The sequence below is a fragment of the Anas acuta genome, unplaced genomic scaffold (assembly GCF_963932015.1).
Source record: "Anas acuta unplaced genomic scaffold, bAnaAcu1.1 SCAFFOLD_419, whole genome shotgun sequence".
Taxonomy (NCBI): Eukaryota; Metazoa; Chordata; class Aves; order Anseriformes; family Anatidae; genus Anas; species Anas acuta.
Window position 1 is genome coordinate 1 of NW_027076229.1, and position 15297 is coordinate 15297.

At 62.6% G+C, this 15297-nt stretch overlaps 2 long non-coding RNA genes across 8 annotated transcripts; one reads left to right on the plus strand and one right to left on the minus strand.

Moving 5' to 3' along the window:
- The first annotated feature begins 8 nt into the window (after positions 1-8).
- On the plus strand, positions 9-3707 carry LOC137849135 (uncharacterized). 7 transcript variants are annotated; one of them, XR_011091734.1, is made up of 3 exons: positions 113-127; positions 210-1457; positions 3475-3707. It is a non-coding gene; the product is annotated as an uncharacterized lncRNA (long non-coding RNA). The 7 variants fall into 7 exon arrangements; XR_011091736.1 differs by having other exon boundaries at positions 572-1457; XR_011091735.1 differs by lacking the exon at positions 113-127 and adding an exon at positions 171-185 and having other exon boundaries at positions 572-1457.
- Positions 3708-7911: 4204 nt separating this feature from the next.
- LOC137849134 (uncharacterized) lies at positions 7912-14062 on the minus strand. The gene is made up of 3 exons (XR_011091729.1): positions 13905-14062; positions 9132-9242; positions 7912-8068 (listed from the first exon to the last, which is right to left on the minus strand). It is a non-coding gene; the product is annotated as an uncharacterized lncRNA (long non-coding RNA).
- Between the last annotated feature and the right edge of the window lie 1235 nt (positions 14063-15297).

Sequence of the window (15297 nt, forward strand, 5' to 3'; positions counted from 1 at the left end):
TCGGTGACAGTGTTTCAGGATGGAATTGGGACAAGATTTTGGGATGGAATCGGGTCTTTTGGGGATGATGTTTCGGGGCAGAATCGGGACCAAATTTTGGGTCAGAACCGGGTCTTTTGGGGACAGTGTTCTGGGGCAGAATTGGGACCACATTTTGGGTTGGAACCAGGACTTTTTGGAATGACGTTTTGGGTCGGAATTGGGACCAGATTTTGGGTCAGAACCGGGACTTTTGGGGATGGCGTTTCGGGGTGGAATCGGGACCACATTTCAAGGTGGAACTGGGACCACATTTTGGGTCAGAATTGGGACCAGATTTTGGGCCAGAACCGGGTCTTTTGGGGACCACATTTTGGGTCAGAACCGGGTCTTTTGGGGACAGTGTTTCGGGTCAGAACCGGAACTGTGTTTTGGGGTAGAATTGGGACCAGATTTTGGGATGGAACTGGAGCTTTTGGGGACAGTTTTTCAGGGCAGAACCGGGACCACATTTTGGGTCAGAACTGGGTCTTTTGGGGATAGCATTTTGGGGTGGAATCGGGACCAGATTTCGGGTCGGAACTGGGACCAGATTTTGGGTCAGAACCGGGTCTTTCGGGAATGATATTCCGGGTGGGACCTGGGCCTGCGTTTTGGGTGCAAATCTGCCGTTTTCGGGGTCAGGGCGGACGTGGCGGGCGCTGTCAGGGCTTTTGGGGCCACATTTTGGGTTGGAACCGGGTCTTTTGGGCATGGTGTTTTAGGTCAGAACTGGGTCTTTTGGGGACAGTGTTCTGGGACAGAATTAGGATCACTTTTTGGGTCACAATTGGGACTTTCAGGAAGGGTGTTTTGGGTTGGAATCGGGACCAGATTTTGGGTCGGAACTGAGTCTTTTGGGTGTAGTGTTTTGGGGCAGAACTGGGACCACATTTCGGGTCAGAACTGGGACCAGATTTGGGGTTGGAACCGGGTCTTTTGGGGGCGTTATTTTGGGTCAGAACCGGGACTTTTGGGGACGGTGTTTTGGGGTGGAATTGGGACGACATTTCAGGGTGGAACTGAGACCAGATTTTGGGTCAGAACCGGGTCTTTCGGGAATGATGTTTCGGGTCGGAACCCGCCTGTGTTTTGGGTCAGAATGGGGTCTTTTGGGGATATTATTTTGGGGTAGAAACGGGACTTTTGGGGATGGCGTTTTGGGTTGGAATCAGAACCACATTTTGGGTTGGAATTGGGACCACATTTTGGGTCAGAACCGGGTCTTTCGGAACGATGTTTCGGGTGGGACCCGGGCCTGCGTTTTGGGTGCAAACCCTCCGTTTTCGGTGCCAGGGCGGACGTGGCGGGCGCTGTCGTTCGTGGTGGCGCTGCCGGCGGTTGGGGTTTGTGCTCTCAACGTGTGGCTGCAGCAGCGGCGCCAGCAGCACCCACGGGCGCCCTTCGTGCCCTACCACCACCTGCGCATCCGCACCAAGGTGGGGGCTTATGGGGTCCTAGGGGGTCCTTATGGGGTCCTTATGGGGTCGTATGGGATCATATGGGGTCCCTATGGGGTCGTATGGGGGGGATATGGGGGGTATGGGGGGCTATGGGGGGGATATGGGGGGTCTATGGGGTCATATGGGGGGATATGGGGTCGTATGGGGGCCCTATGGGGGTGGTATGGGGTCCCTATGGGGTCATATGGGGGGACTATGGGGTTGTATGGGGGGCTATGGGGGGGATATGGGGGGATATGGGGGGATATGGGGGACTATGGGGGGGATATGGGGGGATATGGGGGGATATGGGGGACTATGGGGGGGATATGGGGGGGATATGGGGGGATATGGGGGACTATGGGGGGGATATGGGGGGATATGGGGGACTATGGGGGGGATATGGGGGGATATGGGGGACTATGGGGGGGATATGGGGGGATATGGGGGGATATGGGGGGATATGGGGGGATATGGGGGGGATATGGGGGGGATATGGGGGGATATGGGGGGATATGGGGGGCTATGGGGGGATATGGGGGGGATATGGGGGACTATGGGGGGCTATGGGGGGATATGGGGGGGATATGGGGGGATATGGGGGGTTATGGGGTCCCTATGGTATCCTATGGGGTCCCTATGGGGTCATATGGGGTCGTATAGGGGGTTATGGGGTCCCTATGGGGTTGTGTGGGGTCCCTATGGGGGGGTTATGGGGGGCTATGGGGGGATATGGGGTTGTATGGGGCTCTATGGGGGACTATGGGGGGGCTATGGGGGGCTATGGGGTCCCTATGGGGTCTTATGGGTTGTATGGGGGGATATGGGGGGCTATGGGGTCCTTATGGGTTGTATGGGGGGGTCTATGGGGGGCTATGGGGGGCTATGGGGGGGATATGGGGGGTTATGGGGTCATATGGGGTCCTTATGGGGTCCCTATGGGGTTGTATGGGGGGGCCATGGGGGGCTATGGGGTCTTATGGGGTCCCTATGGGGTCCTATGGGGGGTTATGGGGGGCTATGGGGGGATATGGGGGACTATGGGGGGGCTATGGGGGGGATATGGGGGGCCATGGGGGCTATGGGGTCATATGGGGTCCCTATGGGGTCATATGGGGGGATATGGGTCGTATGGGGGGGATATGGGGGGGATATGGGGGGGGTATGGGGGGCTATGGGGGTGGTATGGGGTCCCTATGGGATCATATGGGGGGCTATGGGTCCTATTGGGTTTGTATGGGGCTCTATGGGGGGATATGGGGGGTCTATGGGGGGCTATGGGGTCTCTATGGGGTCCTATGGGGTCCTTATGGGGTCATAAGGGGGGCTATGGGGTCGTATAGGGGGTTATGGGGTCCCTATGGGGTTGTATGGGGGGACTATGGGGGGGGCTATGGAGGGATATGGGGGGCCAAGGGGGGCTATGGGGGGGCTATGGGGTCTATGGGGTGGGGGGAGATGTGGGTTGGGGTCCCTATGGGGGTCCTGTGGGGCTGGGAGGGATGGGGGTGGGGTACCTGGGTCCCTATGGGGCCCTATAGGTCTCTATGGGGCCCTATAGGGTCCCATGGGTCCCTATAGGTCCTGTAGGGCCCTATGGGTCCCTATGGGTCCTATGGGGCCCTATGGGGCTCTATGGGTCCTATAGGGTCCTATAGGGTCCCTATGGGTCCTATGGGATCCTATAGGGTCCTATGGGTCTTATAGGGTTCTATAGGGCCCTATGGGGCTCTATGGGTCCCTATGGGTCCCTATGGGTCCTATGGGGCCTATAGGGTCCTATAGGGTCCTATAAGGCCCTATGGGGCTCTATGGGTCCTATGGGATCCTATAGGGTCCTATAGGGTCCCATGGGTTCCTATGGGTCCTATGGGTCTTATAGGGCCCTATGGGGCTCTATGGGTCCTATAGGGCCCTATGGGGTCCTATGGGGCTCTATGGGTCCCGTGGGTCCCTATGGGTCCTATGGGGCCCCTCTGGGTCCGCCCCACTGACCCCGTCCCCGTCCCCGCAGCCGTTCCCGTGGGGCGACGGGCAGCACACGCTGTTCCACAACCCCCACACCAACCCCCTGCCCCACGGCTACGAGCACTGAGCGACCCACGGCGGCCTGCCCCATAGCGGCCCGCCCCATAGCGGCCCGCCCCATAGCGGGCTGCCCCATAGCGGGCTGCCCTATAGGGGTCTGCCCTATAGGGGTCGGACCCATAGGGGTCTGACCCCATGGCAATAAATGGTCTGGCCTGACCCACGGCGTCCTCGTGTCCTGCCCCATAGCGTCCTCCTGCCCCATAGAATCCTGCCCATAGAATCCTGCCCCATAGGGGTCTGCCCCATAGAATCCTGCCCCATAGCAGCCTGCCCCATAGCAGCCTGCCCTATAGAATTCTTGTGTCCTGCCCCACAGCATCCTTCTGCCCCATAGCACCCCCATGTCCTGCCCCATAGCGGTCTGCCCCATAGAATCCTGCCCCATAGCGTCCTGCCCCATAGAATCCTGCCCCATAGCAGCCTGCCCCATAGAATCCTGCCCCATAGCGGCCTGCCCCATAGAATCCTGCCCCATAGCGTCCTGCCCCATAGCGTCCTGCCCCATAGCAGCCTGCCCTATAGAGTTCTTGTGTCCAGCCCCACGGCATCCTCCTGCCCCATAGCATCCTCGTGTCCTGCCCCATAGCGGCCTGCCCCATAGAATCCTGCCCATAGCGGCCCGCCCCATAGGGGTCTGACCCATAGCGGCCTGCCCCATAGGGGTCTGCCCCATAGGGGTCTGCCCCATAGGGGTCTGACCCCATGGCAATAAATGGTCTGGCCTGACCCACGGCGTCCTCGTCTCCTGCCCCATAGAATCCTGCCCCATAGAATCCTGCCCCATAGCGTCCTGCCCCATAGAATCCTGCCCCATAGGGGTCTGCCCCATAGAATCCTGCCCCATAGCGTCCTGCCCCATAGCGTCCTGACCCATAGCAGCCTGCCCCATAGGGGTCTGACCCATAGTGTCCTGCCCCATAGCGGCCTGCCCCATAGCGGCCCGCCCCATAGCGGGCTGCCCTATAGGGGTCGGACCCATAGGGGTCTGCCCCATAGGGGTCTGACCCCATAGCAATAAATGGTCTGGCCTGACCCACGGCGTCCTCGTGTCCTGCCCCATAGCGTCCTCCTGCCCCATAGAATCCTGCCCCATAGAATCCTGCCCCATAGCGTCCTGCCCCATAGAATCCTGCCCCATAGCGTCCTGCCCCATAGCAGCCTGCCCTATAGAGTTCTTGTGTCCTGCCCCACGGCATCCTCCTGCCCCATAGCATCCTCGTGTCCTGCCCATAGCGGCCTGCCCCATAGAATCCTGCCCCATAGGGGTCTGCCCCATAGGGGTCTGCCCCATAGCGGCCTGCTCCATAGGGGTCTGCCCCATAGATTCCTGCCCCATAGGGGTCTGACCCATAGTGGCCTGCCCCATGGCGTCCCCATGTCCTGCCCCATAGAATCCTGCCCCATAGAATCCTGCCCCATAGCGTCCTGCCCCATAGCAGCCTGCCCTATAGAATTCTTGTGTCCTGCCCCACGGCATCCTCCTGCCCATAGCATCCTCGTGTCCTGCCCCATAGCGGCCTGCCCCATAGAATCCTGCCCCATTGGGGTCTGACCCATAGTGTCCTGCCCCATAGGGGTCTGCCCCATAGAATCCTGCCCCATAGGGGTCTGACCCATAGTGTCCTGCCCCATAGCGGCCTGCCCCATAGTGTCCTGCCCCATAGCGGCCTGCCCCATAGCGGTCTGCCCCATAGCGGTCTGCCCCATAGGGTCTGACCCCATGGCAATAAATGGTCTGGCCTGACCCACGGCGTCCTCGTGTCTGCCCCATAGCGTCCTCCTGCCCCATAGAATCCTGCCCCATAGGGGTCTGCCCCATAGAATCCTGCCCCATAGAATCCTGCCCCATAGGGGTCTGCCCCATAGAATCCTGCCCCATAGAATCCTGCCCCATAGCAGCCTGCCCTATAGAATTCTTGTGTCCTGCCCCACGGCATCCTCCTGCCCCATAGCACCCCCATGTCCTGCCCATAGCAGCCTGCCCCATAGAATCCTGCCCCATAGCGGTCTGCCCCATAGGGGTCTGACCCATAGTGTCCTGCCCCATAGCGTCCTGCCCCATAGAATCCTGCCCCATAGGGGTCTGCCCCATAGCATCCTGCCCCATAGAATCCTGCCCCATAGCGTCCTGCCCCATAGCAGCCTGCCCTATAGAGTTCTTGTGTCCTGCCCCACGGCATCCTCCTGCCCCATAGCATCCTCGTGTCCTGCCCCATAGCGGCCTGCCCCATAGAATCCTGCCCCATAGGGGTCTGCCCCATAGGGGTCTGCCCCATAGCGGCCTGCTCCATAGGGGTCTGCCCATAGATTCCTGCCCCATAGGGGTCTGACCCATAGTGGCCTGCCCCATGGCGTCCCCATGTCCTGCCCATAGAATCCTGCCCCATAGAATCCTGCCCCATAGCGTCCTGCCCCATAGCAGCCTGCCCTATAGAATTCTTGTGTCCTGCCCCACGGCATCCTCCTGCCCCATAGCATCCTCGTGTCCTGCCCCATAGCGGCCTGCCCCATAGAATCCTGCCCCATTGGGGTCTGACCCATAGTGTCCTGCCCCATAGGGGTCTGCCCATAGAATCCTGCCCCATAGGGGTCTGACCCATAGTGTCCTGCCCCATAGCGGCCTGCCCCATAGTGTCCTGCCCCATAGCGGCCTGCCCCATAGCGGTCTGCCCCATAGCGGTCTGCCCCATAGGGGTCTGACCCCATGGCAATAAATGGTCTGGCCTGACCCACGGCGTCCTCGTGTCTGCCCCATAGCGTCCTCCTGCCCCATAGAATCCTGCCCCATAGGGGTCTGCCCCATAGAATCCTGCCCCATAGAATCCTGCCCCATAGGGGTCTGCCCCATAGAATCCTGCCCCATAGAATCCTGCCCCATAGCAGCCTGCCCTATAGAATTCTTGTGTCCTGCCCCACGGCATCCTCCTGCCCCATAGCACCCCCATGTCCTGCCCCATAGCAGCCTGCCCCATAGAATCCTGCCCCATAGCGGTCTGCCCCATAGGGGTCTGACCCATAGTGTCCTGCCCCATAGCGGCCTGCCCCATAGAATCCTGCCCCATAGCGGCCCGCCCCATAGCGGCCCGCCCCATAGCAGTCTGCCCCATAGCGGTCTGCCCCATAGCGGCCCGCCCCATAGCGGCCTGCCCCATAGGGGTCTGCCCTATAGGGGTCTGCCCCATAGGGGTCTGACCCCATGGCAATAAATGGTCTGGCCTGACCCACGGCGTCCTCGTGTCCTGCCCCATAGCGTCCTCCTGCCCCATAGAATCCTGCCCCATAGAATCCTGCCCCATAGCGGGCTGCCCCATAGAATCCTGCCCCATAGCAGCCTGCCCTATAGAATTCTTGTGTCCTGCCCCACGGCATCCTCCTGCCCCATAGCATCCTCGTGTCCTGCCCCATAGCGGCCTGCCCCATAGGGGTCTGCCCCATAGTGTCCTGCCCCATAGCGGCCCGCCCCATAGCGGCCTGCCCCATAGGGGTCTGCCCCACAGCGGCCTGACCCATAGCGGCCTGCCCCATAGCGTCCTCCCGCCCCATAGTGTCCTGCCCCATAGCATCCTGACCCATAGCGGTCTGCCCCATAGGGTCCCCCCATCTGCCCCATAGCGTCCTCGTGTCCTGCCCCACGGCGCACGCGACCCCCAGCCCCACAGATTGCCCCATAGATGCCCCAGCCCCACAGATTGCCAGCCCCATAGCGCTGTGGGGCACAGACACTTTATTGGGTACAGCGTGAAATCAGTGGGGCAGCCCCACAGATCCCGGCCCCACAGCCCCATAGCTGCCCCATAGCCCCCCATAACCCCCCCATAAAGCCCCCATAGCCCCCCATAGCTGCCCCATAGCCCCCCATAGACCCCGCCAGCCCCATAGCTGCCCCACATCTGCCCCATAACCCCCCCATAACCCCCTATACCCCCCATAACTGCCCCATAGCCCCCCATAACCACCCCATAACCACCCCATAGACCCCTCCCAGCCCCACATCTGCCCCACATCTGCCCCATAGCTGCCCCATAACCCCCCCATAACCCCCCCATAGCCCCCCAAATCTGCCCCATAGACCCCCCAAAACTGCCCCATAGACCCCCATACCCCCCATAACTGCCCCATAGACCCCCATAGCTGCCCCATAGCAGCTCCATAGACCCCCCAGCCCCACATCTGCCCCATAGCTGCCCCACATCTGCCCCATAGACCCCACATAACTGCCCCATAGCCCCCCATACCCGCACCATAGACCCCCCTAGCCCCACCTCTGCCCCACATCTGCCCCATAACCCCCCCATAGCCCCCCAAAACTGCCCCATAGCCCCCCATAACCACCCCATAGCTGCCCCATAGCTGCCCCATAGACCCCTCCCAGCCCCACACCCGCCCCACATCCGCCCCACAGCGCCCCCCCCCCGCCGTCATCCGTGGGTCTCGGGGGGGGGTCCCTCCTGTGGGGGGGGTCCCTGGGGGTCGCCCCCCTGCAGCATCTCCTTGTAGCGGCGGCGGAAGAAGCCGAGCTGGGAGGGGGCGGGGCCAGAGGGGGAGGGGGCGGGGTCAGAGGGGGGAGGGGGCGGGGCCAGAGGGGGAGGGGGCGTGGTCAGGCGGGAGGGGGCGGGGCTAAGGGGAGAAGGGGGCGGGGCCAGGGAGGAGGGGGCGGGGCCAGGGAGAAGGGGGCGGGGCCAGTGAGAAGGGGGCGGGGCCAGGGAGGGAGGAGGGGGCGGGGCCAGGGAGGGAGGGGGCGGGGCCAGAGGGGGAGGGGGCGGGGCCAGGGAGAAGGGGGCGGGGCCAGGAGGGAGAAGGGGGCGGGGCCAGGGAGAAGGGGGCGGGGCTAAGGGGAGAAGGGGGCGGGGCCAGGGAGGGAGAAGGGGGCGGGGCCAATGGGGAGAAGGGGGCGGGGCCAGGGAGAAGGGGGCGGGGCCAGGAGGGAGAAGGGGGCGGGGCCAATGGGGAGAAGGGGGCGGGGCCAGGGAGAAGGGGGCGGGGCCAGGGAGAAGGGGGCGGGGCTAAGGGGAGAAGGGGGCGGGGCCAATGGGGAGAAGGGGGCGGGGCCAATGGGGAGAAGGGGGCGGGGCCAGGGGGAAGGGGGCGGGGCCAATGGGGAGAAGGGGGCGGGGCCAGGGAGAAGGGGGCGGGGCCAGGGAGAAGGGGGCGGGGCCAGGAGGGAGGAGGGGGCGGGGCCAGGGAGAAGGGGGCGGGGCCAGGGAGGGAGGGGGCGGGGCCAGGGAGAAGGGGGCGGGGCCAGGGAGGGAGGGGGAGGGGCCAGGGAGAAGGGGGCGGGGCCAGGAGGGAGAAGGGGGCGGGGCCGGGGAGAAGGGGGCGGGGCTAAGGGGAGAAGGGGGCGGGGCCAGGGGGAGAAGGGGGCGGGGCCAGGGAGGAGGGGGCGGGGCCAGGAGGGAGAAGGGGGCGGGGCCAGTGAGAAGGGGGCGGGGCCAGGGAGAAGGGGGCGGGGCCAGAGGGGGAGGGGGCGTGGTCAGGGGGGGAGGGGGCGGGGCCAGGGAGAAGGGGGCGGGGCCAATGGGGAGAAGGGGGCGGGGCCAGGGAGAAGGGGGCGGGGCCTCCCCCCCTGGCCCCGCCCCTCACCTTCTGCAGCCCCAGCGCCAGCAGCGCCAGCAGCAGCAGCCCCCCCGCGCTGCCCCCCAGCACCAGGGGCAGGGGCCGGGGGGGGGCCAGGACCTCCAGCTCCGTCTGCACCTGCCCCACAGAGACCCACACTTAGGGGGCGGACCCATAGGGAGGCACACTTGGGGGGCGGACCCATAGATCCGGACTTATGGGGCAGACCCATAGATGGGCACTTGTGGGGTGGACCCATAGGGATCCATAGATTGACACTTGTGGGGCAGCCCCATAGAGAGACACAGGTGTGGGGCTGCCCCATAGATTGACACTTGTGGGGTGGACCCATAGAGACCCACACTTAGGGGGCGGACCCGTAGGGAGACACACTTGGGGGGCGGACCCATAGATCTGGACTTATGGGGCTGCCCCATAGATTGATACTTATGGGGTGGACCCATAGATTGACTCTTGTGGGGCTGCCCCATAGAGAGACACAGGTGTGGGGCTGCCCCATAGACTCACACTTGTGGGGCAGACCCATAGGGAGACACACTTAGGGGGCGGACCCATAGATCCGGACTTATGGGGCTGACCCATAGCAATACACATATATGGGGTGGACCCATAGATTGACACTTATGGGGTGGCTCCATAGGGACATGAAGGTGTGGAGCTGCCCCATAGATCCACACTTGTGGGGTGGACCCATAGAGACCCACACTTAGGGGGCGGACCCATAGGGAGACACACTTGGGGGGTGGACCCATAGATGGGCACTTGTGGGGCTGCCCCATAGCGATACACATATATGGGGCGGACCCATAGATCGACACTTGTGGGGTAGCCCCATAGGGACACGAAGGTGTGGGGCTGCCCCATAGATCCGCACTTGTGGGGTGGACCCATAGGGAGACACACTTGGGGGGCGGACCCATAGATCTGGACTTATGGGGCTGCCCCATAGATAGGCACTTATGGGGCAGACCCATAGATTGACACTTATGGGGCGGACCCATAGATGGATACTTGTGGGGCAGCCCCATAGAGACCCACACTTAGGGGGCGGACCCATAGGGAGACACACTTGGGGGGCGGCCCCATAGATCGACACTTGTGGGGTGGACCCATAGGGATCCATAGATTGGCACTTGTGGGGCAGCCCCATAGAGAGACACAGGTGTGGGGCTGCCCCATAGATTGACACTTGTGGGGTGGACCCATAGAGACCCACACTTATGGGGCGGACCCATAGGGAGACATAGGTGGGGGGCGGACCCATAGATCCGGACTTATGGGGCTGCCCCATAGATAGGCACTTATGGGGCAGACCCATAGATTGATACTTATGGGGTGGACCCATAAAGAGATACAGGTGTGGGGCTGCCCCATAGATTGACACTTGTGGGGTGGACCCATAGAGACCCACACTTAGGGGGCGGACCCACAGATCCGGACTTATGGGGCTGCCCCATAGATGGACACTTATGGGGCGGACCCATAGTGATACACATATATGGGGTGGACCCATAGATCAACACTTGTGGGGCGGACCCATAGAGACCCACACTTAGGGGGCGGACCCATAGAGACACACACTTATGGGGCGGACCCATAGATCCGGACTTATGGGGCTGCCCCATAGATTGACACTTGTGGGGCAGACCCATAGGGAGACACACTTGGGGGGCGGACCCATAGATCCGGACTTAGGGGCTGCCCCATAGATCGACAATTATGGGGTGGTCCCATAGGGATCCATAGATTCACGCTTATGGGGCTGCCCCATAGAGAGACACAGGTGTGGGGCTGCCCCATAGATTGACACTTGTGGGGTGGACCCATAGAGACCCACACTTATGGGGCTGCCCCATAGATTCACACTTGTGGGGCAGACCCATAGGGAGACACACTTGGGGGGCGGACCCATAGATCCGGACTTATGGGGCTGCCCCATAGATAGGCACTTATGGGGCAGACCCATAGATTGACACTTATGGGGTGGCTCCATAGGGACATGAAGGTGTGGGGCTGCCCCATAGATCCACACTTGTGGGGTGGACCCATAGAGACCCACACTTATGGGGCGGACCCATAGGGAGACACACTTGGGGGGCGGACCCATAGATTGACACTTATGGGGCGGCCCCATAGGGCCCCACACTTATGGGGCGGACCCATAGCGACCCACACTTATGGGGCAGCCCCATAGGGATCCACACGTGTGGGGCCACCCCATAACTCCCCAACCACCCCCAGCCCCGGGTCCCCCCCTCCCTGCCCCACACATTTGGGCCCCCCCACCCCTGCCCCACACATTCCCTGCCCCACACATTCCCTGCCCCACACATCCCCTGCCCCACACATTCCCCCCCCCTGCCCCACACATTCCCTGCCCCACACATTTGAGATCCCTCCACCCCCTGCCCCACACATTCCCTGCCCCACACATCCCCCCCCTGCCCCACACATTCCCTGCCCCACACATCCCCTGCCCCACACATCCCCTGCCCCACACATTCCCTGCCCCACACATCCCCCCCTGCCCCACACATTCCCTGCCCCACACATTCCCTGCCCCACACATTTCCTGCCCCACACATTCCCTGCCCCACACATCCCCTGCCCCACACATCCCCTGCCCCACACATTCCCTGCCCCACACATTTCCTGCCCCACACATTCCCTGCCCCACACATCCCCTGCCCCACACATCCCCTGCCCCACACATCCCTTGCCCCACACATCCCCTGCCCCACACATTCCCTGCCCCACACATTCCCTGCCCCACACATCCCCTGCCCCACACATTCCCTGCCCCACACATTCCCTGCCCCACACATCCCCTGCCCCACACATCGCCCCCTGCCCCACACATTCCCTGCCCCACACATCCCCTGCCCCACACATCCCCTGCCCCACACATCCCCCCTGCCCCACACATTCCCTGCCCCACACATCCCCTGCCCCACACATTTCCTGCCCCACACATTCCCTGCCCCACACATTCCCTGCCCCACACATCCCCTGCCCCACACATTCCCTGCCCCACACATTCCCTGCCCCACACATTCCCTGCCCCACACATTTCCCTGCCCCACACATCCCCTGCCCCACACATTTCCCTGCCCCACACATCCCCCCCCTGCCCCACACATCCCCTGCCCCACACATTCCCTGCCCCACATCCCCCCCCTGCCCCCCCCACCCCCTGCCCCACACATTCCCTGCCCCACACATCCCCTGCCCCACACATCCCCCCCCTGCCCCACACATCCCCTGCCCCACACATTTCCTGCCCCACACATCCCCTGCCCCACACATTTCCTGCCCCACACATCCCCTGCCCCACACATCCCCTGCCCCACACATTTCCTGCCCCACACATCCCCTGCCCCACACATTCCCTGCCCCACACATTTCCCCCCCCTGCCCCACACATTTCCCTGCCCCACACATCCCCCCCCTGCCCCACACATTCCCTGCCCCACACATTCCCTGCCCCACACATTCCCTGCCCCACACATCCCCTGCCCCACACATTCCCTGCCCCACACATCGCCCCCCACCCCCTGCCCCACACATCTCCTGCCCCACACATTCCCTGCCCCACACATTCCCTGCCCCACACATCCCCTGCCCCACACATTCCCTGCCCCACACATCGCCCCCCTGCCCCACACATTTTGGGCCCCCCCACCCCCTGCCCCACACCCTGCCCCACACATCCCCCCCCTGCCCCACACATTCCCTGCCCCACACATTCCCTGCCCCACACATCCCCTGCCCCACACATCCCCTGCCCCCCCCATTCCCTGCCCCACACCCTGCCCCACACATCCCCTGCCCCACACATCCCCTGCCCCACACATTGCCTGCCCCACACATCCCCTGCCCCACACATTCCCTGCCCCACACATTCCCCCCCTGCCCCACACATCCCCTGCCCCACACCCTGCCCCACACATCCCCTGCCCCACACATCCCCTGCCCCACACATTCCCTGCCCCACACATCCCCTGCCCCACACATCCCCTGCCCCACACATCCCCCCCCTGCCCCACACATTTCCTGCCCCACACATTCCCTGCCCCACACATCCCCTGCCCCACACATCCCCCCCCTGCCCCACACATCCCCTGCCCCACACATTCCCTGCCCCACACATCCCCTGCCCCACACATTCCCTGCCCCACACATCCCCTGCCCCACACACCCCCTGCCCCACACATCCCCTGCCCCACACATCCCCCCCCTGCCCCACACATCCCCTGCCCCACACATTCCCTGCCCCACACATTCCCTGCCCCACACATCCCCTGCCCCACACACCCCCTGCCCCACACATCCCCTGCCCCACACATCCCCTGCCCCACACATTTCCTGCCCCACACATTCCCCCCCCACCCCCTGCCCCACACATTCCCTGCCCCACACATTCCCTGCCCCACACATTCCCTGCCCCACACATCCCCTGCCCCACACATCCCCTGCCCCACACCCTGCCCCACACATCCCCCCCCACACCCTGCCCCACACATCCCCTGCCCCACACATTCCCCCCTCGCCCCACACATCCCCTGCCCCACACATCCCCTGCCCCACACATTCCCTGCCCCACACATTCCCTGCCCCACACATCCCCTGCCCCACACATTCCCTGCCCCACACATCCCCCCCCTGCCCCACACATCCCTGCCCCACACATCCCTGCCCCACACATCCCCTGCCCCACACATCCCCTGCCCCACACATTCCCTGCCCCACACATCCCCTGCCCCACACATCGCCCCCCACCTGCAGCCGGCCGGGCCCCCCGGCGTTGCGGTAGCGCCGCTCCTCGAAGTGCAGCCGGGCCGAGCTCTGCAGGGACACCCTGGGCAGCCCCAGCTGGGGGGGGGACCCCAAAACGGCCCCAAAATGAGCCCAAAATGAGCCCAAAGGGACCCCAAAGGGACCCCAAAATGAGCCCAAAGGGACCCCAAAAATGACCCCAAAATGAGCCCAAAGGGACCCCAAAACTGACCCCAAAACGACCCCAAAGGGACCCCAAAATGACCCCAAAATGAGCCCAAAGGGACCCCAAAAACGACCCCAAAACGACCCCAAAACTGACCCTATAACTGACCCTATAACAGACCCCATAACTGACCCCAAAAGTGACCCCAAAATGACCCCAAAACGACCCCAAAATGACCCCAAAAATGACCCCAAAGGGACCCCAAAATGACCCCAAAATGAGCCCAAAGGGACCCCAAAACGACCCCAAAATGAGCCCAAAGGGACCCCAAAACTGACCCCAAAATGACCCCAAAGAGACCCCAAAGGGACCCCAAAGGGACCCCAAAATGAGCCCAAAGTGACCCCAAAGAGACCCCAAAGGGACCCCAAAATGGACCCCAAAGGGACCCCAAAGGGACCCCAAAGGGACCCCAAAATGACCCCAAAGGGACCCCAAAGGGACTCCAAAACGACCCCAAAATGACCCCAAAGGGACCCCAAAGGGACCCCAAAGGGACCCCAAAATGAGCCCAAAGGGACCCCAAAGGGACCCCAAAGTGACCCCAAAGGGACCCCAAAGAGACCCCAAAATGAGCCCAAAATGACCCCAAAATGAGCCCAAAATGACCCCAAAGTGACCCCAAAACGAGCCCAAAGGGACCCCAAAGAGACCCCCAAAATGACCCCAAAGGGACCCCAAAGGGACCCCAAAATGACCCCAAAGTGACCCCCAAAATGACCCCAAAGTGACCCCAAAGGGACCCCAAAGGGACCCCAAAGGGACCCCAAAGAGACCCCAAAGAGACCCCAAAATGACCCCAAAGCGACCCCAAAGAGACCCCAAAATTACCCCAAAATGACCCCAAAGAGACCTCAAAGGGACCCCAAAGCGACCCCAAAATGACCCCAAAGGGACCCCAAAAAATGACCCCAAAGTGACCCCAAAGTGACCCCAAAGGGACCCCAAAGTAACCCCAAAACGACCCCAAAGGGACCCCAAAGGGACCCCAAAATGACCCCAAAATGAGCCCAAAGGGACCCCAAAGGGACCCCAAAGTGACCCCAAAGTGACCCCAAAGTGACCCAAAAATTACCCCCAAATGACCCCAAAGAGACCCCAAAGAGACCCCAAAATGACCCCAAAATGACCCCAAAGGGACCCCAAAGCAACCCCAAAATGACCCCAAAG